Source organism: Cupressus sempervirens, chromosome 1, assembly GCF_028749045.1.
Source record: "Cupressus sempervirens isolate cs-2001-9-10 chromosome 1, ASM2874904v1, whole genome shotgun sequence".
NCBI classification, from domain to species: Eukaryota; Viridiplantae; Streptophyta; class Pinopsida; order Cupressales; family Cupressaceae; genus Cupressus; species Cupressus sempervirens.
Window position 1 is genome coordinate 408,169,569 of NC_143118.1, and position 24,255 is coordinate 408,193,823.

A 24,255-nucleotide genomic window follows, 5' to 3' on the forward strand; every position below is an offset into this window, starting at 1 on the left:
AGCTTGTACAAAAGTATAATCAGCATCTAGAAGAAAACATGCATCATCATAGTAATGTTTAATCCCTTTTGAATTCTCCTATAATGTTTCATCAATTTTGGTTAATCCCTTCCTCTCTCTCACTCTCTCACTCTCTTACTATTACTCAATATGGACATGTAGGTAAGAACTCAAAACCTACTTGTCATAATTGTGGTAAGAAATGACATACTACTAATAGGTGGAGGAGAAAGACTATAAATAAAAATATCAAGCCTAAGAACATGGTTCACTACCACAAATGCAACAAGCAAGGTCATTTGGCACACGAATTTAGAACCAAGACCATGCACACATTGAGATTTGAAGGATATTGTTATAACTATCTAAAGTATGGACATGGAGCTTTTGGATGTAGATCCTAACCCATGTGGTCATCAAATAGGAAAACAATGGAAACTCTTATAACTAGGACTATAATACAAGGTATAGCTGTCATTATTATCAAGAATATGGAATTCTCATGTAATGTTTTTTCATTACATGAAAAGTATGGAAATAGAGCTTTTGAATGCAGATCCAAACCTATGTGGTCATCAAATGCGAAAAAAAAGGTAAGGAATAATGAAAACTCTTATAAATGGGATTATAATACAAGGTATGGTGAGCACATTGAGGTATATCAAGAGCTAGATAGAGCAAGAGAAGAACTAAAAAAAACTTTGAAGAGAAGGAAAGAAATTTCTATTGCAGAGAATGATACACAATACAAAGAGATTGACACTACTAAGATATTTGAGCTAATGATGATTCAAATGAGTTAAACTAAGACCATGTACACATAGAGATTTAAAGGATATTTTTATAATTGTTAGAAGCATGGACATAGAGCTTTAGAATGTAGATCCAAACCCATGTGGTCATCAAAAAGGTAAACAAAGCTATGGAACAATGGTAACTCTTATAACTAGGTTTACAATACAAGGTATGGTGAGCACATAGAGGTATATCAAGAACTAGATGAAGCAAGAGAAGAACTAGAGAAATATCTGAGGAGAAGGAAATAAATTTCTATTGTGGAGAATGATAAACAATAGAAAGAGATTGACACTACTAAGCTATTTGCTAATGGTGACTCAAATGAATTAAACTAAGACCATGCACACATAGAGATTTGAAGGATATTGTTATAACTATTAGAAGTATGGACATAGAGCTTTTGAATGTAGATCCAAACCCATCTGGTCATCAAACAGGAAAATAAAGGTAAGGAATAGTGGCAACTCTTATAACTGGGATTATAATACAAGATGTGGTGAGCACATTGAAATATATCAAGAACTAGACAAAGCAAAAGAAGAACTAAAGAAGGGTAAAAGCACAAACCTGTGTCACCTTTTATAAAGAAAAGTGATATCAGAATGTGACAGTTCAACATTAATGACAAAAAAATGGTATTTGCATTTAAAATATGAAGATGATGTAAACTGATGAAATGTGTAGAATTGTATGAATTTTATGCCTATAATTTTTATTATTTTTTTGACTAAGAATTTATTCATTTTAATTTATTTTGAAGTCCCTTTTTTAACTATAAAAAATATAGGATGTAGTTCCCGTCAAACAAGTATGTGCAAATCATCTTTTTTTGTTATGATTTGAAAATATTTTATAGATGACATGTATAGCTAGTGCACAAAAAAAAAAAAAAATTATTTTTGATGTATATTTTCTTTGTTATAAGTACTCAAGTTCGACCTTGTCAGAATCCAACAGTTTTTTCCTCCCTTCAAACTTTCCTATCAAATCTATACCTTCTTGAAAAAAAATTACATGTTCATGAAGAGGATTCTCTCCTCTAGTGATAAATATATTTTTTAAATTTTTTTGATATGATTTACTTTTTTTTTTCATTTTTTGAGAGAGCATCTTCTGAAATGTTGAAATATCGACTTATAATATTTTTAGATTATAGCATATTATAACTAATCAAAACACTCAAAAATTTATATAATGATGATATTGAATCTGAAATCTATAAAAGGGTATTTTTAGTTTTTTTTTTAAATTGAGTTTTGATAGAGAAATGAGATTTGACCAAAACAGGTTTTTGTATCACAAACGGTGACATAGATCTATGCTTTTACCCAGAAATCTTTGAAGAGATGGAAAGAAATTGCTGTTGTGGAGCATGCAATAAAAAGAGATTAACACTACTAAGTTTTTTGGTAACAGTGACATATAAGAAATTTAAAGTATATCAGATGAATGTCAAGTCAGCATTTCTTAAGAGAGAACTTCAAGAAGAGGTATACATTGAGCATCTTGGAGGATATCCTTTGACAAATGACAAGGATATTGTATGTAAACTAAAGAAATCATTGTATAGATTAAAGCAAGCACCCAAAACCTAGTATGCAAGGTTAGACAAGCATTTGATAAAGCTCGGTTATAGAAAAAGGTATGGAAGTTAGCAATCTATATTGGAAAGAAACTAATGATGCTCTAATTATTTTGGTAATATTTGATGATGACATTATATTTGGAGGTAATGATGATGAAATAAAAATGTTTGCAGAAGAAATGAAGAAAGAATTTGAAATGAGTATGATAGGAGAAATGAAATATTTCCTAGGATTGGAGATGGTACAAAATAAAGAAGGAATATTTATTTCTTAGACCAAGTACTTAAAGGATTTACTAAAAAGGTTTGGTTTGGAAACATGTAAACCTATTGGAACACCTATGATAATTGGACACAAGTTATCTACAAAGGATGAGACACCTAGTGTTGAGTAGAAGAAGTACATATCTATGATTGGAGGATTGTAATATCTAACTCACACAAGGTTGGATATAGCAAATGTAGTTGAAATTTTTGCAAGTCTCTAGGCTGATCCTAGAGAAGCACATTATGTAGCACTAAAAAGGATATTTAGATGTTAGAAAGGAACTTTATCTAATTTGGATTATGGTATGACATAACTAATGACTTTACTCTAAGTGCTTATGCTAGTGCAGATTGGGTAGGTAGTATGGATGACAGGAAGAGCAGTAGTGGAGGAGCCTTCTATCTTGGAGGAAGATTGGTTTCTTGGTTAAGAAAGAAGCAGGATTGTACATCTCAAAGTATGGCAAAGGCAGAGTATGTTGCAGTAGCAAATAATTACAATCATGTTATTTGGATGAAAAAAATGTTGAAGGATATAAGGATAGAAATCAATGAACGTATTGTTATACATTGTGACAACACAAGCATGGTAAATATGTTTAAGAATCCAATGTTGCATTCGAAGACTAAGCACATTTGATTAAGTATCACATATTGAGAGACAAAGTTGTAGAAAAAAAAACTAGATTGGAGTATGTAAGCACAAAAGAGCATATTGTAGATATATTCACTAACCCTCTTCCCAAAGAGACTTTTGAGTATTTTCGAAGTATGCTTGGGGTTATACCCTTTCCTACATCAGAGTAGAAGATGCAAGAATGCATCAGCCTAGTGTAACAAAGCACCATTATTTGTCTAGATTAGATGTTGATGCTTCCTGTACGAGGGAGTATCTATGATGGACAAAGTCATCGAGGACTCTTGACTGATATTGTATTAAATAATGACTTTTGACACTCAAACTGAATAAATATCAATTGATTATAGAATTTAATGTAGAGATATTGGTTTTAGAAACCTTTGACATTGATGTCAATGGAGGAGCAGTTTGGCATGAAGAAAACTATGCTAAATGGGGAGAAATGTTGTAGGAAAATATTATGCTATGAAGAAAATTTTGGTATAATAGTTTGGTATAGATCACATTGAGGTATATAAATGGTGGAGTATGATCAATAAAAGGGTTTGAGGATGGACATTATTTTGTTGGTATTCTTGGAACTAAATGTTTTCAATCTATGATAACATCAATGCCAAAGGGGGAGATTGTTGGAAGATTGGTTTGATGATAATATGTTACATTCATGATTGAGTTTTTCATTGATGTTAACATAGAATATTTGGTTTATTCTATGGTATCTAATAGAAGAACGATTGATAGATCAAGTTGATATGGATAGCTAGCTGAGGATGATAGCCACTTGAGGTTATGGGAGATACATCTAAGAATCTGGCATATGTAGTTAACATTAGAATAAGAAAGGATAAGTCTAGAAGAAGTTTTGGTGATATCTTTTCTAAGATGGAGTTTAAAGAGGAATGTTCTGGTGAACTTCTTATATCTCCTAACAAAGTTGATATCTTAATTAAGATAGACTAACAACTAACTCAAAGAATTGTTTTATGGACTTGGTGTAAAGGAAGGATAGTTTCCTTTATCATCGTATGGATATATGCAAAGTATGAATGTTTGGAGAGTAGAAAAGAGTGTGGAATGCAAAGTTAAGCCGAGCAATGTGGAAGTGAAGGAAACTTCATTGCCAAGGTTTTGCTAAGTCATCTAAGGTCTAATATTCGGATATGAGGTTTGTGACCTAGTCTATAAGGTCTAAAAATGATTGGTCTAGTTGAGAAGACAAAGGAAAGAATAAGAAAGGAAGACAAATAACAATAAATTACTTTTTTGAGTAGTGAGCTCTTCTTGTAGTTAAAATTGCATGTTTGGGTAGTGGGCTCTTCTTGTATACATTGTACCACAACTCCTAATAGAGATGGAATCTCCTAACTGGGATTCAAAGTCTCCTTATAGGGACTTATTGTACAAACTGTTGTAATAGACTCCTAATAGGGTGCATCCTCTAACAAGGAATATTTATAGTAGTACATCATCTTGTGGGCATCATTCCCACCAGGGTCTTTCCTCTGATCAAGGGTTTTCTTTATCAACATATCTGGTGTAATTATTTATGTGCATCTTTGTATGGCTTCTATTTACTTTGGTTGAATGGTTAAGTTTGTTTGAAGAAGATAAGTGTTTTAATTATTGGATAATTGATTGACCCCCCCAAAGTTATCTTGGTGGACTATTGTTTCTAATAGGCATAACCCTAAGCATACCTCACAAATATTAAAAAGTCTCTTTGGGAACAGGCTTAGTGAATATATCTACAATCTATTCTATAGTGCTCACATACTCCAATCTAATTTCCTTTTCTACAAATTTCTCTCTCAACATATGATTCTTAATAGAAATTTGTTTGGTCTTAGAATGTAACACTAGATTGTTAGACATATTTATCATGCTTGTGTTGTCATAATATATAAAAATAGGTTCATTGATTTCTATCCTTATATCCTTTAACATCTACTCCATCCAAATGACTTGATTGCAATTTTTTGTTGCTACAACATATTCTATTTCCACTATACTTTGTGATGTTAAATCCTTCTTCTTTCTGAGCCAAGAAACTTAACTTCCTCCAAGAAAGAAGGCTCCAGCACTGCTACTCTTTCTGTCATCCATATTGCCTATCCAATCTACATCAATACAAGCACTTTGAGTGAAATCATTAGATCTATCATACCACAATCTAAACTTAGATGTGCCTTTCATATATCTAAATGTCCTTTTTACTATTGCATAATGTGCTTCACTGGGATCAGCTTAGAATTTTGCAGCAATTCCAACTACATTTGTTATATCTAGCCTTGTTTGAGTTAGATATTGCAATCCTCCAATCATAGATCTGTACTTTTTTTTCTTAATACCAGGTGTCTCATCCTTTGTAGATAACTTATGTCTAGTTACCATAGGCGAAACAATAGGTTTGCATGTTTCCAAACCAAACCTTTTTAGTAAATCCTTCAAGTACTTAGTCTAAGAAATAAATATTCCTTCTTTATTCTATACAATCTACAATCCTAGAAAATATTTCATCTTTCCTATCATACTCATTTCAAATTCTTTCTTCATCTCTTCAGCAAATTGCTCACTTTCTTCATCACTTCCTCCAAATATGATGTCATCAACAAATGTTACAAAAATCATTAAACCAGCATCAATCTCTTTCTAATATAGATTATTGTCTAAAATACCTTTGCTATATCCAAGATTTGTCAAATGTTTGTCCAACCTTATATACTAGGTTTGTCCATTCAAAAATGCTAACTTGACATCCATCTGATACACTTTCAATGTCTTCTATGTTATATAGGCTAAGGGTAATCTTATTACTTTTATTCTAGGCACTAGAGCATAAGTCTTCTCATAATCTATCCCTTCTTTCTATGAGTAACCTTTACATACCTATCTTTCTTTTTTCCTTACAAACTTCTCCTGGTTCATTCATCTTGTTTCTAAATACCCATTTAGTTCCTATCAAATTCTTGTCTACTAGTATGGAGACCAATTCCCATGCCTCATTATTTACTATTTGATCCAATTCCTCTTTCATAGCTTCTTTCCAATGATTATCTTTAAATGCTTCATCTACATTCTTAGGCTCAACTTGAGATATCAAGCATAGTTCTTTATTAAGTCTACTTCTTGTCATCACACCTTTGTCTTTTCTTCTGATGATCTACTCAGATGGCTAATTCTTATCATATTCTTTCCTAAAGTAGGAGTTTCTATATCAACTCTTGGATTCAACTAAAATAAATTACCTCTAGATTTGGTTCCTATTCCAATTACCTTTCCATCTTTATCTTTGATCACACATGTATTCTCTATAAGTGCAATTGATAACCTTTATCCACTAGTTGTCCAACACTCAAAAGATTGTGCTTTAAACCATCAACAAAGTATACTTCCTCAATGTTAGTTTTACCATTGAGAGTTATAGGTCCAATACCTTTAACTTGGAATTTTGCATTGTCTTCAACTTTGACAATGCCTCCATCCTAACTTTTGAAGTTTTTTCATATCACAATTCATATGATTTGAACAACCACTTTCAATTATCTAATTAGATTTTTTCTCAATCTATGACACCAAAGCTATGTTCTCTAGAATTTCTTCTATAATTTCCACAAATCATATTTCATCATCACTAGCATTTACTACTTATTCATTAGAATAATTATCTTCATTTTCATACAAACATTAACTATCTTTTCTAGATTTGTAATTACCCTTATACTTTTTTTCTCTCTTTTAGGACACTTAGATGCATAATGACCATATTCATCACAAGTCCAACATTTAAGGATTTTCTTACCTCCTTTTTCTCTTTTTACTAGAAGGGCTACTCCTCCTTCAAATATTTCTATTCTCCTTAGATCTCTTGTTGCGAGTAAAATACCCTCTAGCACTTGTGCTCCTTGATAGACTAGGTCAAATATTTAGGACACTGAAAGCTATCTCTAATCTAGTCAATTCTTTAAGCTATCTAAGCTCATTCTCAACTGCTTCAAGTCTTTCGAGCAATGACTCCTTTTGTGAAAAATTTGGTATAAGATATCAACAACTATATCATCTAAACTTCTAACTTAAATGGTGGCGTTAGAGTATTCAATATCTTCCACATAACCTCATCATCTTCTTTAGTTCCTCCTTGAGATTTGATACCTACAATAGTTTTTGATATCCTACCTATATATGTTCTTATAGATTCATCTTCCATCATTATAGAATCTTGAAATGCACAAATCTAATGTTGTAGCCTCAACATCTTAGAATGTGCATTACCTTCAAAACTATTTTTCAAAGTTTTTCAAATCAATTTTGAAGTAGCAAGTTATTTTACCTAATTGTATTCAATTTTAGGAAGTGTAATCAATAGTGCTTCTCTACCTCCCATGTCAAACATAAAAAGATCTCTTTCTACCTCAGTACAAGTTTCCAAATCCTTTTCAAAAATTATTTTCTTCAACAATTTTGTCAAGATCCAATATCCCAAATCCATACACAATTGATGTGTCTTCTTCTTTTCCTTCTAACTGTCATAATCTATTCCATCAAACTTCAGACTATCTTTCTAGAATATGTTCACCATGGATCTCCCGAATTTGTTAAACTTTATCTTCAAGGACCTAATGCTCTGATACCAATTGTTAGAAATAATATTCCACCAATGTAACTGGGGGTGTGTGAATCAATTATCTAATAATTAAAACATTCATCTTCTTTAAAAAACTAAACCATTCAACCAAAGTAAACAACAACCATATAAGATGTACATAGACAATTACACTAGATATGTTAACTAGGGAAACCCTAGTGGGAATGATGTCAACAAGATGATGTACTAATATAAATATTCCTTGTTAGAGGATTGACCCTATTAGGAGTCTATTACAACATTTAGTATATAGAGTCCCTGTTAGGAGATTGCAACCCTATTAGCAATTGTGCCAACCCTATTAGGAGTTGTAGTACAATGTATGCAATATGAGCCCACTACCCAAACATGTAATTCAACTACAAGAAGAGCTTACTACTCAAACATGCAATTTACTACTATGTTCTTCTTTCCAATAAATGTTAGACCTTGTAGACCAATTCATGAACCTTGGATCCAAATATCAAACCTCGAATCACTTAGCAAATCCTCAACAATGATGTTTCCTTCACTTTCACTCTGATCTACTCAACTTCACATTTTTCTTTTATTCTTTCTTATCATCAATCAAAACCACACATTTTCCATACCTCATGATAAAGGAAAATATCCTTCCTTTATACCAAGTCCTCAAAAAAATTCCTTGAGTTGGTTGTTAGACCTTCTCAATTAATTATTATATGACCACATTACAACATGTTACACTTAGTGATAACATTAATCTTTTGCCTTGCAATAATATTAATCTTCTACCTTGCAACCTAAATAACCTTCTCTATACACAATATTATGATGAGTGAACTTAGCCACTTCATCATCAACATGTCTTCTTCATGTCCTCAACCTTAATTCTCAAAATATCAACTCTGCTAAGAGATATAACAAGTTTACAAAAATATGTCTCTATAAACTTTATCTCATAACAGACATCACCAAAACTTACATAACTTCTTCTAGAATTATCATTTATTCTTCTATTGTTAACTATATATACTAGATACTCTGAAGTTTCTCCCATAACCTCAAATAGTTATAATACTTAAATAGTCATCTGTACCAACTTGATATTTCTACTCTTCTTCTAACAGATACCATAAAAAATTGCTATGTTGACATCAATGACAAACTCAATCATAGATGTAACATATCATCATAGTTAGATATCTAAAAGACTCCCCCATAGGAATATCATTAGTATTCATGCTTGCAACATGATTAGTGACTAAAATCTAAATACACCATTCTTATTTTTACTCTCAAGGAGTTGTACTCTCAAAATCTAACTCAAATTTGCATGTTCTTTATGAAGAAAAATCCTATAGGCTGCATAGATAAATCATGATGACAACTCATCACTCTTAGAACTTGCACAAATAGAATATGCAATTATTTTTCTTAAGTATCTCACATCATGTTGCATGTTGGTGTTGATCACCATTGCCTTGATATTATAAACTACTTTAGTATTGAGTTCAACTTTCTTCATAACTAAGTTCTCACCAACGGGTACACTACCTTTTTTTCTAAGACCAATAACCTCATGAATAAGGTCGGCAGAAATATCAACTACATTTTCTCTCATCCAAAACTTCCCATGATGAATTCATCTTAATATAATTTGAGTTCATTCTTCATTATCAAGTTCACAGTAGAAGTAATATCTAAATAAACCTAATTCTTTTAGATGTTCGAATCTGGGCTTTACAAACATATCATGGTTGAAATTTTTTTTTGTATCCTTGTTCATAAGTTCACCTCCAATAGTTTAAAACTTTCTAGACAAGTAACTTCTTATTTCTTCCAAGTAAACTATGTTGTTTGGAGTTGTTGATAGAGGCAAATTAATGTTTCCTTCTAAGGATTGCATAGGGAAAACCTTCAATTTGGGTCTCTTGATATTCTTAACATTGTGAACTATTGCCATATCCATGATTTCACCAAATAGAATTTTTTCAAAGAAATTTTGTGTGAAAAATGATAAAATACCTTTTTCTAAAGTATAATTTTGCTTGAAACCACTTTGACAAATTGCTTCTACGTGCTCTAAGATTCTAAGATAATTGCATTGTGGAAATAATCAAGTTTGTACTCTATTTATTTATCCAACTTGAACTTTCATTAATTATGTACTTTACTACATGAAAAATCTAATAATTTCATTTTGAAACCAAATATCTACTTAAAATCATTTGTCTGATTTTCAAATTCTACCTAAGGTTAACCATAACTTTCTTTCATCATGATAATGCTCCACAAAACTTCACTCCATGAAATTTACTGTAAAACATAGATTTCATCTCCTATCATAGAATAAGCTTTCTCTATTATAATAGTAACTCTTATTTTCTTGGTAACTTTTTTCGATAAGTTCTAAATTGCAAACGAGCTTAGCTACACTCTAAACTCATCCAGATACATATTTTTCTAGCCTCGCTACTGATAGTTTGGTCTCTACATGAACTTTCAAATTTGGGTGCTATGAACAAGCTTAATTCAACTTGGTAAAATCAAAATTTATTACTAGCTTCAATCTTCCTTTCTTTGCATCATCTCGAATTTCCTTGGATCCAACAGTAAATCCCTTTACAAATGTCTAATTAAGTTCTTCTCAAAATTCACTAACTACATTTCGTTGATCTTCATTATCTTTTTTATTTTTGAAGTTCCTTTAATGATTCCTTTTTTCATTTCTAAATTTTTTTTTCTATTGTTCCTTCTATACATTCTACAGTACTTCACTATATGGTCAAAGTTGTCGCATAACTGACATATTGGGGTTCTACTTCTAGCATATTTTTGATCAATAGTTGTTTGACAATTCTGGGCTATGTGTCCAAAGTTGTTACACTTATAACATATGATCTAATTTCTTTCTTCATAAGATCTTCTTTCTCTTGATGTCCTCTAATTAGATCTTCTTCTATCTATAGGGTTAATATTTCTAAACATTCAACTATTCCTTTTATCATTATCTTATTTACCTTTCCTACAATGAATTGCTTCATGACCAATACCATGACAATTATGACAATAAAAATTCATAACATGATTAGATGACTTATTTTCACAATCTCTTTTCATATGACCTATTATATTACATGGAAAAAATTTACCTCTAAATTCATACCTGGTTTCCTTATGAGATTCCACTTTCTTTGGTTCATCCAATTTCTCAATTTTCTTGTCTTCTCCAACTTCTTTAGATTTATCAGTGGATTCATTGGATTCAATCTTATCATCAGGTTTATCTTTTTCTTCAATATCTGCTCTATTTTTGGGTTTCTTTGTAGATGTCTTAAATAGATAACCAAGACTAGTCTTATCATAGTTAGGTCTTTGTTTTGCCATTTGTTCATCAAGCTTTTCAAGTTGTAGCTTGCTTTGAGTTAGTTCACCTTTCACAATAGGGTTGTACTTTTGAAGTTCTTCATGATTTTCTTTTAATGCTTCAAGTTTAGATGTCTTCTTTGCTAGATTGGCTCTAAGATCTAAATTTTCAGTCTTCAAATCAAATTCAACTTTTCTAGGCTCATTCTTCAAACTCAAGTTTAGATTGATAATATTCAATTCATGCTATAAGATCTTGTACTCTATCTTATGCTTTGAATATTCATCATCACCAATTTTAGATTTAGTAGATTTAGGCTTGGATTTGAAATGTTCAAACTTGTCCTTTAGTTGTCCAATGTACACTTTGGAGTCTTCATAGCTATTTCTCAATTTATCTCTTCCTCTAGTAAGGAGATCAATTTTTTCAAGTGCCTCTCCAAGGTTCTTCATCAACTGTTCCATATCCATAGAGATCTTACTCAAGTTGATAAGTCTCTTCTAAGTAACTGAGCTCTGATACCAATTGTTAGAAATAGGGAATACTGAGATGCGGGGGTGGAATAAATATTCTACAAACTTTTGTTAACAACTAGATATTATTTATTACTTTGAACCATACATAATAAAGTAAACAAGTAATGTCAAATACTAAAAGTAAACATACATAGAGAGAACTCATAACACCATATTTTGTTAACTAGCATAACCCTGGCCAAGGGAAAACCCCAGTGGGGATGATACCTAGAAGACAATGCACTAATATAAATTTTCCTTGCTAGAGGATGGACCTAGTTAAGAGTCTATAAACTCATTTAGTACATATGAGTCCCTATTAGGAGACTTTGAATCCCTGCAATTTAAGTTCATCGAATACAGAAGTATAGATGTTGCACCTCCTCTTAGCTGATCTTTCACCTCAGCTCGATCTTGGGTCACAAAATTAGGTTATCAAAAACTCTCTTCAGCATATGATACAATACTTTGCATTCTCAACTTTTACATATAACTACACAATAATCTTGCAAGACGTCTTTATATAAATACCATGCTTTTTCACAAATTGCTACTAGGTCAGTCAGGACCAAAATAAACTTTTCCAACTTAGAGTGAACATCTAGGATGTCACCCCTAATTGTTCAAGTAATTATTTTGTAAACAAAATAATTCCTTTACCTTTCATTTCAATGTTATGTAAATTTTAAATATCTCTTTTCAGTACTATCTATATTGATGTATGAGGTTATACACATCATCATCAACATGTATACTATTTCCATATATCCTTTGTCTCAAGAATAACATTGTATAAACAAATTATACTTCAAATACTATTATTTGTTCTTATTTGATGGATACATAATCACATTCACTAGAACTTTAATAACAAGTGTTAGACTTAGTATTCCTACAAGCATTATTAACCACATATTTTTCTCACTTCATTCTTCCTCCATGTAAGCTTGCTAGTCATAATATGATATCAGCAACAAGTTCCATACAAAATAATACACTACTATAAACCATTTTCACACTTAGACAAATTTTTGAGTACCAAAAAGCTAAGTATCTTTAATTCTAAGATTTTCTACAAGCATGTACATTATGTGTTGTTATTAATGACAACATTTAAATATCTACATATAGAAAATTTTCAACACTCTAACATCATTATCAAGTCCAAGATCCAACCTTAATCTTTATTTTACATACCATAGGGTTATTTTCATCCCTTTTAGTCAAAATCCAAAATGTCATTTACATTTTCATTTACATAATTTCCCTAGGACATTTTCACCTTACATATGTAAACCCTAGTTCATTTTTCACTTCCATAGGTTTCATAGCATTTCCAAACATATAAAAATCCAAAAACTACTCATATCTTGAATACCCACCTCTAGATTCCCAAGTGTTTCCATATTTTACCAACTGTACCCCTATTTTACCAATTGAACACTTCAGGTGTGAAGATGGTAGTTTTAGAGTGTACATGGTAATTAGGGATTTCATTATAGGTTCTATAACCCTAATCTACATCCTCATATCTTGTATTGCATCTCTAGACCTTATAAAATACCTAAAAACACTCAAATCATTTGCATTCTGCATATTGGTCACCCTAACAGCTCTTTTTACCAACTACATACCTTCTACTTACAAACTGCTTACCTTTAGGGCCCCATGTGCACCAAGGACACACTTGGTATTGTCTAAGAGTATTTGGTAGTTTGTGTGCACACTTTGGAGGTAGAGTTTCCATTTAGGGTTTTCTCCATTGCATTTACATCCTTAGGTATCATGCCAACACTTACAAGGACACAATTAGCTCAGAGACATGAAGCACTATATCAACCCTTGTTTTCCAAGGTACAAACACAACCCAAAGTATAACCAAAAAGTTGTCCAAGGAAAAATAAAAATAAAAAACACCAATTTTTTTTGAAAAAGACCAAATTGAAGCATCGTAACCTTTAATTGTGGACCCCTTAAGCATGTATCCACAAGATCACAACCATCAAGGAATGATACAACCAACCCTAAAAAATAAACCTACTATGATATTCACTTCAAGAACTTTTCCTACACACAGAAAGGTTTAGTGGAGTCCTAATTTAGAACCCATATTTGTACCTATACTACCTAGATGTGGAAGTGTACCTAGAACTCTTGAAGATGAAGAAACTCACCCCTTCAAATTTAGTAAACCTAACCAAAAGTACCTTTAATCCTCTAAAAATATAAGGTTCTTTACACCTGAGTGATGATTTTGACACAAATTATGGCATCAATGATGAAGAAATGGCTAGGGCTTGCCATGATAAGGTTTTCTGCAATAACTTCAAACTTTTGGCAACCCAAGAAATTGTTAGATTTAATCTAAACTTGGAGGGACCTAAGTCCAAACATCAAAAGAACCCAGCACTTGAAAACATATAACCCATGATTAATTTGGACTTGGACAAGGGCAAACAACCTTTTGAATTTTTAAACATAATGATGACACCTATAAGATCCCATCAAGAACAAACCATTGAAATCCTCTAAAGTATGTATGAACGTATTAACATCAATCCCTTGTTTGATGAACCTACAACAATAAATGACAACAAGAGTCTTTTTAAATATCCCAAAAGGACATTAAGACTTTATCTCAATCACATAATGCAAAAACAAGAAGTTCCTAAAGGGACTTGCACTCTAGGGATGCCAAACATACCTCCTTTGGAGGAAAATCAAACAATTGCACCCTTATTCCTAACTTTACAAAATGTTATGACATGAAATGTTATGGAGCCTCCCATGAGTATACCATGTGAAGCATTAATTGAAAAAACCCCTATTAACAAACAAAGGAAGAGCCTTATTGACATTTCACCCATTCCCCAAAGGAATACATCTCATTACCAAATTAATATGATGTCCCAAAGAGAAAAATCTAACACACAAATAGTATCAAGATCCAAACATGGTCTTCACCTCTAAGGGACATCACCAACTTCCAAGGCAACAACAACCTAAAGTGGTACAAGGACTTAACATTTCTAATGCACAACCAAATCTAAATCCACTCAACATGCATACAACATATCAACCACAAAAACAACCTCAAGTGGTACAAGGATCTAACATCCCTAATGCACAACCCAATTTAAGTCCACTTGACTTACATAGAATGTACCAACAAAAATTCCAACGACAGAAAGCCATGTTCACTAAACAATAAGATAAATTAAAATAATATTTGGAATACCAAATACACTTCAAGAAAAAAATTCCATATCAGCAACACTTGTTACAACAACAACAACATATGCCATGATAACCTCAATAGATACCTTTACAACAATAGTGACATACACGGTCTCGCATGCAACCAATAGAGTTATCTCAACAACAACCATAGCAAATGGCACAACAATAACCACAAGTGATACAAAAACCCATGGTATAATAGCCATAATTGATACCATAGAAACTACCACATCAAATACCACAATATATAGCACAATAAGAACCCTTTTGTCTTCAAGGTACTAACATACCTTCACCACCTAGTGAAACATCATTCGAATCTTTAGACATAGAAATGTTTGAACCAAGTAGACATAGTTCTCACCATAGAAAATGATCTACTCATAGACACAAAAGAATATAAGAGGACTCTAAATACAAAAAGGGACTTATTTCCTAATCCATTTGATAAATTTTTTTATATGCCTCCATTCCCAAAACATTTTGAATCTCCAAGATTCAAAATATATTGAGGAAAAGGAAACCTTGTTGATCATGTTAAGGAATTATGTGCCTCTTGTAAAAAACTTAGTAATGAGCCCACCCATCTCATGAGACTGTTCCCTCATTATCTAGGTGGGCATGCACTCGAATGGTACTCCAAACTTCCTAGTAACATAGACTCTTGGTCACAATTAGCAAACAAATTCATCTCCCACTCTACCTTCAACATCACAAATGAGGTGACCCTTTCAGATTTGTTCTCAACTAAATAAAATATGGGAGAACCATTTATCACATTCTTATTATGTTGGAGAAACTCTGTCAACCAATGCTTACAAAACATTCCTAAAAAATGATAAGCTAAATTGGTGCATTGAAAATCTAGTCCCTGACTTAATGTATGAACTCAAGATCAAAAGTCCAAGCACCATTTCCAAGTTGATGAAAAATGGGGCTATTATTAAAGACGCTCTCATCTATAAGGGTATCCTTAAAAAAAACAAGGAAAACACCAATGCTAATGCATCCAATGACAAGGAAGTTTTTTTCTCCAAAAACAAGAATGTAAGCAATGATGGAGTTTTGGATGCATGAAAAATCAATGCATCACAACCTTAACTAACTCTGAAAGGTGCAAAGCCTACAAATCCACAAACTTCTAATCAAACAACACTCAACAACATGAAATTGAGAATTCCACACAAAATAGACCTCAAAGAAATCCTAAAACCAAAGCCAGGAAATTGACATCCTTGGAGATATCTCTTGAGACTTCACTACAACAATTACTAAGTAATAACTTCCTACAATTACCCCTAATCAAATATGAACCATTAATTAAAGCTTCTTGGTGGGATGACAAAAATTTATGTGATTACCACCACAACAAAGTTCATAAAACCTCGTCATTCTTTCAGCTAAAACATGAAATACAAGACCTTATTGATGATGGTATTGTTAGATTCTGGTGACTAATCAAGAAAGTACTATACATACTTCATAAATAGTAGGGTTCGGGCTGACATTGTAGCCCACATATTATGGCTGACATATGGCCAAGATGTTATAACCCTAAAGCAGTTTAATACTTGTATAAAAGGGTTTAGGGTTGGGTGTATTTTCATTATGTTGTAATGCGAAATTGGTTCTTGTGGTGGTATTCAGCTGTAAGGGGTTACAAATTGTAATTACGTTGTAATCACTGGATTGTAATAAGATCAAACTTGCTGTTTGGTGCACGTAGCCTAGGGATTGGGTGAACCACGTTAAATCTTGGTGCCTTGTGTTCATTTCTGTGTGATCTATTATTTTTTGTTATTGGTTATATTTGCATGTATTTTTTATTTCTGTCTGTGGTTTATCTTAACAAGTGGTATCAAAGCAAGGTTGTCTTTTAGTTATCCTCTGCAAGAAAGTCTCACAATTAAGTGGGAGTGCCATGGTTGAGTGGGAGAGATGAAAAATGAGGGTAAGCTGATGGTTGACAGGTTTAATGGGCAGAACTTCCAGTTATGGAAGATGCAAATGGAAGACTATCTATATCAGAAGGATTTATGGAAGCGGTTGGAAGGAAAAGCCAAGAATCAGGGAACTATGTCAGAGGCTAAATGGGATCTTTTGGATAGAAAGGCACTTGAAAGCATTCGATTATTCTTGGCACCATCAATGGCATTTAATATTACAAAAGAAAAGACGACAAAAGATTTGATGAAAACCCTAGCGACACTGTATGAAAAGCCCTCTGCTTCAAACAAGGTATTTCTCATGAAGTGTTTATTTAATATGAAAATGGCAGAAGGTGAATCTATGGTAGATCATTTAAATGAGTTTAATACTACTACTAGTCAGTTATCTTCTATGGGTATCTATTTTTATGAAGAAATTAGGTCTCTCTTGATTTTGTGCTCTTTGCCTGAAAGCTGGAATGGCTTGGTAATGGTGGTGAGTAATTCTGTTCCTAGATCTAGTACCCTAAAATATGATGATGTGATTGGTGTTATTTTAAGTGAGGAAACTCATAGAAAATCCTCAGGTGGATCTACATCAGGAAGTGCTTTGAATGCACAAAGTAGGGGCAGAACAACTAAGAGAGGAAATAACTCTGGAAATCATGGGAAATCAAGAGGAAAGTCAAAGGGGAAGAGGTCTCAATCGAGAGGACTGAATGACTATTGGTACTGTGGTAAACCAGGTCATAAAAAGAAAGATTGCTAGAATCGAAAGAAAAATGAAGGAGATAAATCAGATGGAGACAAGGAGGAAAATGCGATAAGTAACAAATATGAAGAGGATGCTTTGCTTCTATATTTAGAAAGTGTTGATGATTCATGGGTTTTAGATTCTGGTGCTTCATTTCATGCTACACCTCATAGATGTTATTTTATTGATTATATCCAAGGGGATTTTGGGCTTGTTTATTTGGGGGATAATGAACCCTGTCAAATTATTGGAAAGGGAAAAATTAAGATTAAGTTGCAAAATGGGAATCATTGGCTACTACATGAGGTAAGAAATGTTCCAAACCTAAGTAGGAATTTAATTTTAGCAGGGTAACTCGGTGATGAGGGTTGTGTAGTTACTTTTAATGATAAAAATTGGAAGGTTTCAAAAGGTTCCCTTATAGTAGAAAAAGGTGTGAAAGTAGGCACCTTATATCTTTTTACAGGTCATATTATTCCTTCTACTTTGATTGTTTTAGAGAAAAATGAATGTTCAGGAACAATTGCTGCAGTTAAGCAGGAAAACAAATAAGTGTTGTAGACTCTGATACAACGTTGTGGCACAATAGACTTGGGCACATGAGTGAGAAAGGTATGAAAGTACTTCATTCAAAGAAAGTTTTACCAGGTTTGAAATGTGTGAATATGGATTTTTGTGAAAGTTTTGTTTATGGAAAACAAAAGAGAGTGAGTTTTGTAAAGACTGGGAAGGAAAACAAAAATGAGAAATTAGAGCTTGTGCACACAGATGTATGGGGACCAACTCAGGTATCTTCCCTTGGTGGCTCTCATTATTATGTTACATTTATTGATGATGCAACTAGAAAAGTATTGGTTTATTTCCTTAGACAGAAATCTGATGTATTTCAAACTTTTAAGAAATGGAAATGCTTGGTTGAAAATGAGACTGGTAAGAAATTAAAATGTCTCAGATCTGATAATGGTGGTGAGTATATTTGATTAATAGAGGTCCCTCTAATATGTGGGTGGAGGCTGTCAATACTGTAGTATATTTGATTAATAGAGGTCCCTCTTCTCCTTTGGGCTATGGTATTCCAGAGGAAGCATGGACTGGTAAGAAGGTGAGTTATTCTTTTCTCAAGACCTTCGGTTGTGAAGCTTTTGCTCATATAGACTCTGAAAATAGAACCAAGCTAGAAGCTAAATCAAAGAAATGTGTCTTTGTTGGATATGGCATTAATGAATTTGGTTATAGGCTTTGGGATTTTGAAAATCTTAAAATTGTTAGAAGTCGGGATGTCATATTCAATAAGAAAGTGTTGTACAAAGATTTGTTGCAGCAACATGAGAAGAAAGAAGATGATTATGTAGGGTTGAATGATACTCCAAAAGCTGATGTTCCAGCCATTCCTCATGATGTGCAACAAATGCAACAAAAAATATCACACACACCAGTAAATGTAAGAGGGTCAACGAGGAAAATTAGACCTCCACAAAGGTTTTCTCTCTCTTTGTATTCTATTTTACTTACTGATGCTAGTGAACCTGAAAGTTATGATGAAGCTATGCAGGTGGATACTAAGATTCAGTGGGAGTCTACAATGAAAGATGAAATGGACTCTTTGCTGAAAAATAAGACATGAGACTTGTGCAAGTTTCTTGCAGGTAAAAAGGCTTTACAGAATAAGTGGGTTTATAGGCTGAAAGAAGAGGAAGGAGGTAAGAAAAGATTTAAGGCCAAGTTAGTTGTAAAAGGATTTGCACAGAAAAAGGGAATTGATTTTGATGAGATATTTTTTCCTATTGTTAAAATGACTTCTATTCATACTGTTTTAAGTCTTGTGGTTGTTGAAGATTTGTATTTAGAGCAGTTGGATGTTAAAACAACCTTTCTTCATGGTGATTTGGATGAAGAAATATATATTTCTCAGCCACAGGGTTTTGAGGTCAAAGGTAAGGAGAACTTAGTGTGCAAATTGAAGAAAAGTTTATATGGCTTGAAGCAAGCACCTCGGCAATGGTATTTGAAATTTGACAGGTTTATGCATGAGATGGCTATAATAGGTGTCATTCATATTATTGTGTTTATTTTAAGAGGTTGGATGATGATAGCTACATTATTTTATGTCTATATGTTGATGATATGCTTGTCGATGGGTCTAACATGGATCATATTAAGGGGTTGAAATGCCAGTTAGCACATGCATTTTCTATGAAGGATTTGGGGGTAGCAAAACAAATCCTTGGTATGAAGATTTGCAGAGATAGGAAGAACAAAACATTGACGCTATCTCAAGTTGATTATTTTAAGAAGGTGTTGCAACGTTTCTCTATGGAGAATGCTAAAGTTGTCAACACACCTTTACCTAGTCATTTGAAACTGACTAAGGAGATGTGTCCCAAGACACAAGAAGAGGTGGATAAGATGTGCAAGGTACCCTATGCTTCAACTATAGGAAGCTTGATGTATGCTATGGTATGCACTAGGCTAGATATTGCACATGTAGTGGGAGTCGTTAGCAGGTATATGAGTCATCTAGGATTTGAGCATTGGAATGTTGTCAAGTGGATTCTTCAATATTTGAGAGGAACATCCAATAAGTGTTTACACTTTGGGGGCTCTACTATTAATTTATAGGGCTATGTTGACTCAGATTTGGCTAGGGATATTGATACCAGGCAAAGTACTACAGGTTATGTCTTTACTATTGGTGGGGCGGCTATGAGCTAGGTTTCTAGGTTACAAAAGATTAATGCTCTATCCACTACAGAGGCAGAGTATGTTGCTGCTAAAGAGGTAGCCAAGGAGATGATATGGCTTAAGTTCTTCTTGGAAGATTTGGGACATCCTCAGAAGGATAATTATTTGTTCACTGATAGTCAAAGTGCCATTCATCTTGCAAAGAATTCAGCTCTGCATTCTAAGACCAAACACATACAGTTGCGGTACCATTTCATTCGGTCAGTTTTGGAGGATGAACAGTTAAAGCTAGAGAAGATACATACCAATGACAATCCAGCAGATATGTTGACAAAGGTTGTAACAAGGGAGAAGTTGAACTCCTCTTCATCTTTGGTTGGTCTTTTAGACTGAACATGAATAAAAGAACAACAGAGTCCAGGGTGGTTTGATCCAGTGAGAGTCCCATGTGGTAGTGGTATTGGTACAGGATCAGTCTCCAAGTGGGAGATTGTTGTTTAGTGTGGAACCTAATCAGTCCTTAAGTGGGAGATTGTTAGATTATGGTGACTGATTAGGAAAGTACTGTACATACTTCATAAATAGTGGGATGTGGCCGACATGGTAGCCGACATATTATGGCCGACATATGGTTGACATTTTATAACCCTAAAGTGGTTTAATACTTGTATAAAAGGGTTTAGGGTTGGGTATTTTTCATTATGTTGTGATGCAAAATTGGTTCTTGTGGCGGTATTGAGCTGTAAGGGATTGCGGATTATAATCAAGTTGTAATCACTGGATTGTAATAAGATCAGATTTGTTGTTTGGTGGACGTAGCCTAGGGATTGGGTGAACCACGTTAAATCTTGGTGCCTTGTGTTCATTTCTGTGTGATCTATTATTCTCTGTTATTGGTTATATTTTCATGTAATTTTTATTTCTGTCTGTGGTTTATCCTAATACGTATAATTACAAGGCCTCTAGTTCAAACTCAAACTCACAAGCTAATGTGAGCTACATGCACAATGGATATGACTACACCATCAACTATTTTCATGAGTCTAACTCCCACATATCTACATTCACCTTAAAAACTAAGGATCCTCATTGTGTTGTCACTATGTGTCATACCAAGATCACCCTACCTGGAGCTACTTTTAGACCTACTACCTCTACTCGACTTTTGCCCCATAATTGACCTAATGCTCCTACTTCATCTAATTATATCCTTCTTGACAAGCTTAGCAAGACCCCTATTTAAATATCCATCTTGGACCTACTTCATGAGTACCCCCAACATTAAAATATCTTGGAGCAAGCCTTAAAAGAGTCAGTAGTACCAGATAACATTGATGTTTCCTAGTTTTAGGCCATGGTTGGGAACCTATCCACATCACAACATATCACATTTTCCCCTTGAGATATTCCGTAGAATAGACCCAACCAAAATGACTCCCTTCATCTAAAAATGTTTATCCATAATGCCAAGGTTAGATGCATCTTGAAAGATGGTGGAGTAGGACTAAACATTTGTATGCTTAAAGTTGTTAAGGGTTTGGGTTACTCTAAAGATGATGTCAATCTCTCTTGTAGAATCACAAGAAAGGCCTATGATGATGGTGAATTCTTCTCTAAGGGCATGACCATATTACTCATCAAAGTTGGTCTAACTACTGAGAATACATTGATCTAGGTTTTACATATTGACATGAATTGCAACATGATACTAGGACATTCTTGGATTCATGCTATGAAAGTTATTCCCTATACATACTACCAATGCTTAAAAATTTCCTATAACAATGTAGAGGTTTCCATCCCTTGAAATCCAAACCCATTCCAATTCTATGCTATTCTTAGAGGAACTGCTACATACCAAGCGTCGACAAACCATGCAAAAAATCCACTCGAGTCCTCCAAATATGTTGATCCTTCTAAACTCTCGTCTGCAGTCAAAGGAAAGCTTAAAATTGAAAACCAAGGTTGTGATGAGTATTCCATGTTATAGGCCTTTCACATTAGGAAACTCCCTCTTTCACCCAAGTCATATGGTGAACCATAGCTTATGTAGATTAGACATAAATTTACATTTCTGGAGAAACCTTCCATGACTTTTAGTAGTCGAGGTGGCCTACATGAGGAACATGTTTATGAAAATACATCTACATGGATTGAAAAGGCTAAAGTAGAGCAAGAACCTACTCTTGTATCCTTAGATAAGTATGGTCATGGATTCACCATCATGTAGTAAAAGGGATATGATGGATGTAGTGGCCCGGGACCTCAAAAACAAGGTATTATCTAGCCTATTACTACAAAAAGATGACATTGTATCCTGGGACTTGGATACAAAGCATTTTTTTTTGGTCTCCCTAATACTGAGTCATCTACATCTAAGAATGTGAATACTTCAATCGATGAAAATACATTTGAGAACACCCTACTAGAACCCATAAAGCCTACATCCAACATTGATGACCTTGATAGCTCCTTTGGTCTTGACCACATCTTTGATCTTGAGGAACTACTCATATAGGATAAGCACATCACTGTCAATTCTACTAGCCCCTCAATTCATCTAGAGTCTTGTGACAAAGTATATTGGGACCCAAGCCTTCCCACCTCTGAGCAAGGTGCTTATGCCCCTTTGGTTATGACACTTGAGTAAAAGCATAGATCTGTGTCACTGTTTAGGATACCAAAACCTATTTTGGTCAAATCTCATTTCACTATATAAATTTTTGAGTGTTTGATTAGTTATAATATGTTATAGTTTTAAAATATGAAAAGTTGATATTTTAAAATTTCATAAGATTCTGCCTCAAAAAAGGAGGAAAAATAGTACATCTTAACAAAAAATTTAAAATATATATTTATCTCTAGAGGAAAAAGTCCCCTTCATGAATATGTAATTTTTTTCCAAGAAGGTGTAGATTTGATGGGGAAGTTTTGACAGGAGGAAAAAACTATTGGATTCTAATAAGGTCAAGCTTGAGTACTTATAACAAAGAAAATATACATCAAAAATAATTATTTATTTCTTTGTTCCCTAGCTATACATGTCATCTATAAGATATTTTCAAATCAAAACAAAAAATGATGATTTGCATATTTTTTTTGATGGGAACTACACCCTATATTTTTTACAATTAAAAAAAGGACATGAAAATAAAAACAAATGAATAAATTCTGAGTCAAAAATTTTATAAAAATTATACGCATGAAATTCATCCAATTCTACACATTTCATCAGTTTACATCATCTTGAAATTCTAAACACAAATACCATTCTTTTTGTCATTAATGTTGAACTATCGCATTATTATATCTCATTTATTTAAAAAAGGTGACATAGGTTTGTGCTTTTACCCGGTCTATATCCTTGCCCTTGACCAAAGTTTATTCAATATTGATGATGTCATTTCCCTAGTCAATCTTTAACTCATTGATTGGGTTCAACAAGGACCACCAAATTTTGATCAGTTCAAAAATGATAATGCCATTGTTGAATTATTTGATCTCCATGATGACCTACCACAAGGAGATAACAAGTCAAGATTTTCAATTGACCTAAACATGTTGGCATACTTTGGGGAGTCAACTCCATCTTCCAATAGAAAATTTAGAAAAGTAGCAAAAAAAGACAAAAGTAGGTCTCTTGGTGAAAATAGAAAGACACCATTAGACCATGAAAAAGTAAAAATAAAGGACTTATCCAAGGGTGAAAACCTCTCTATGGCACCTTAGGATGGAATATTGGACATACCTCTATTGAAGGAAAAATTGGAATTACTTGTGGAAATGACAGAAGAGATAAATTTTGGAACACCTAACAACCCTAAGATCATACGTTTTGTAGCCTCATTATCACTAGAGGAAAGAGATGAGTTTGTT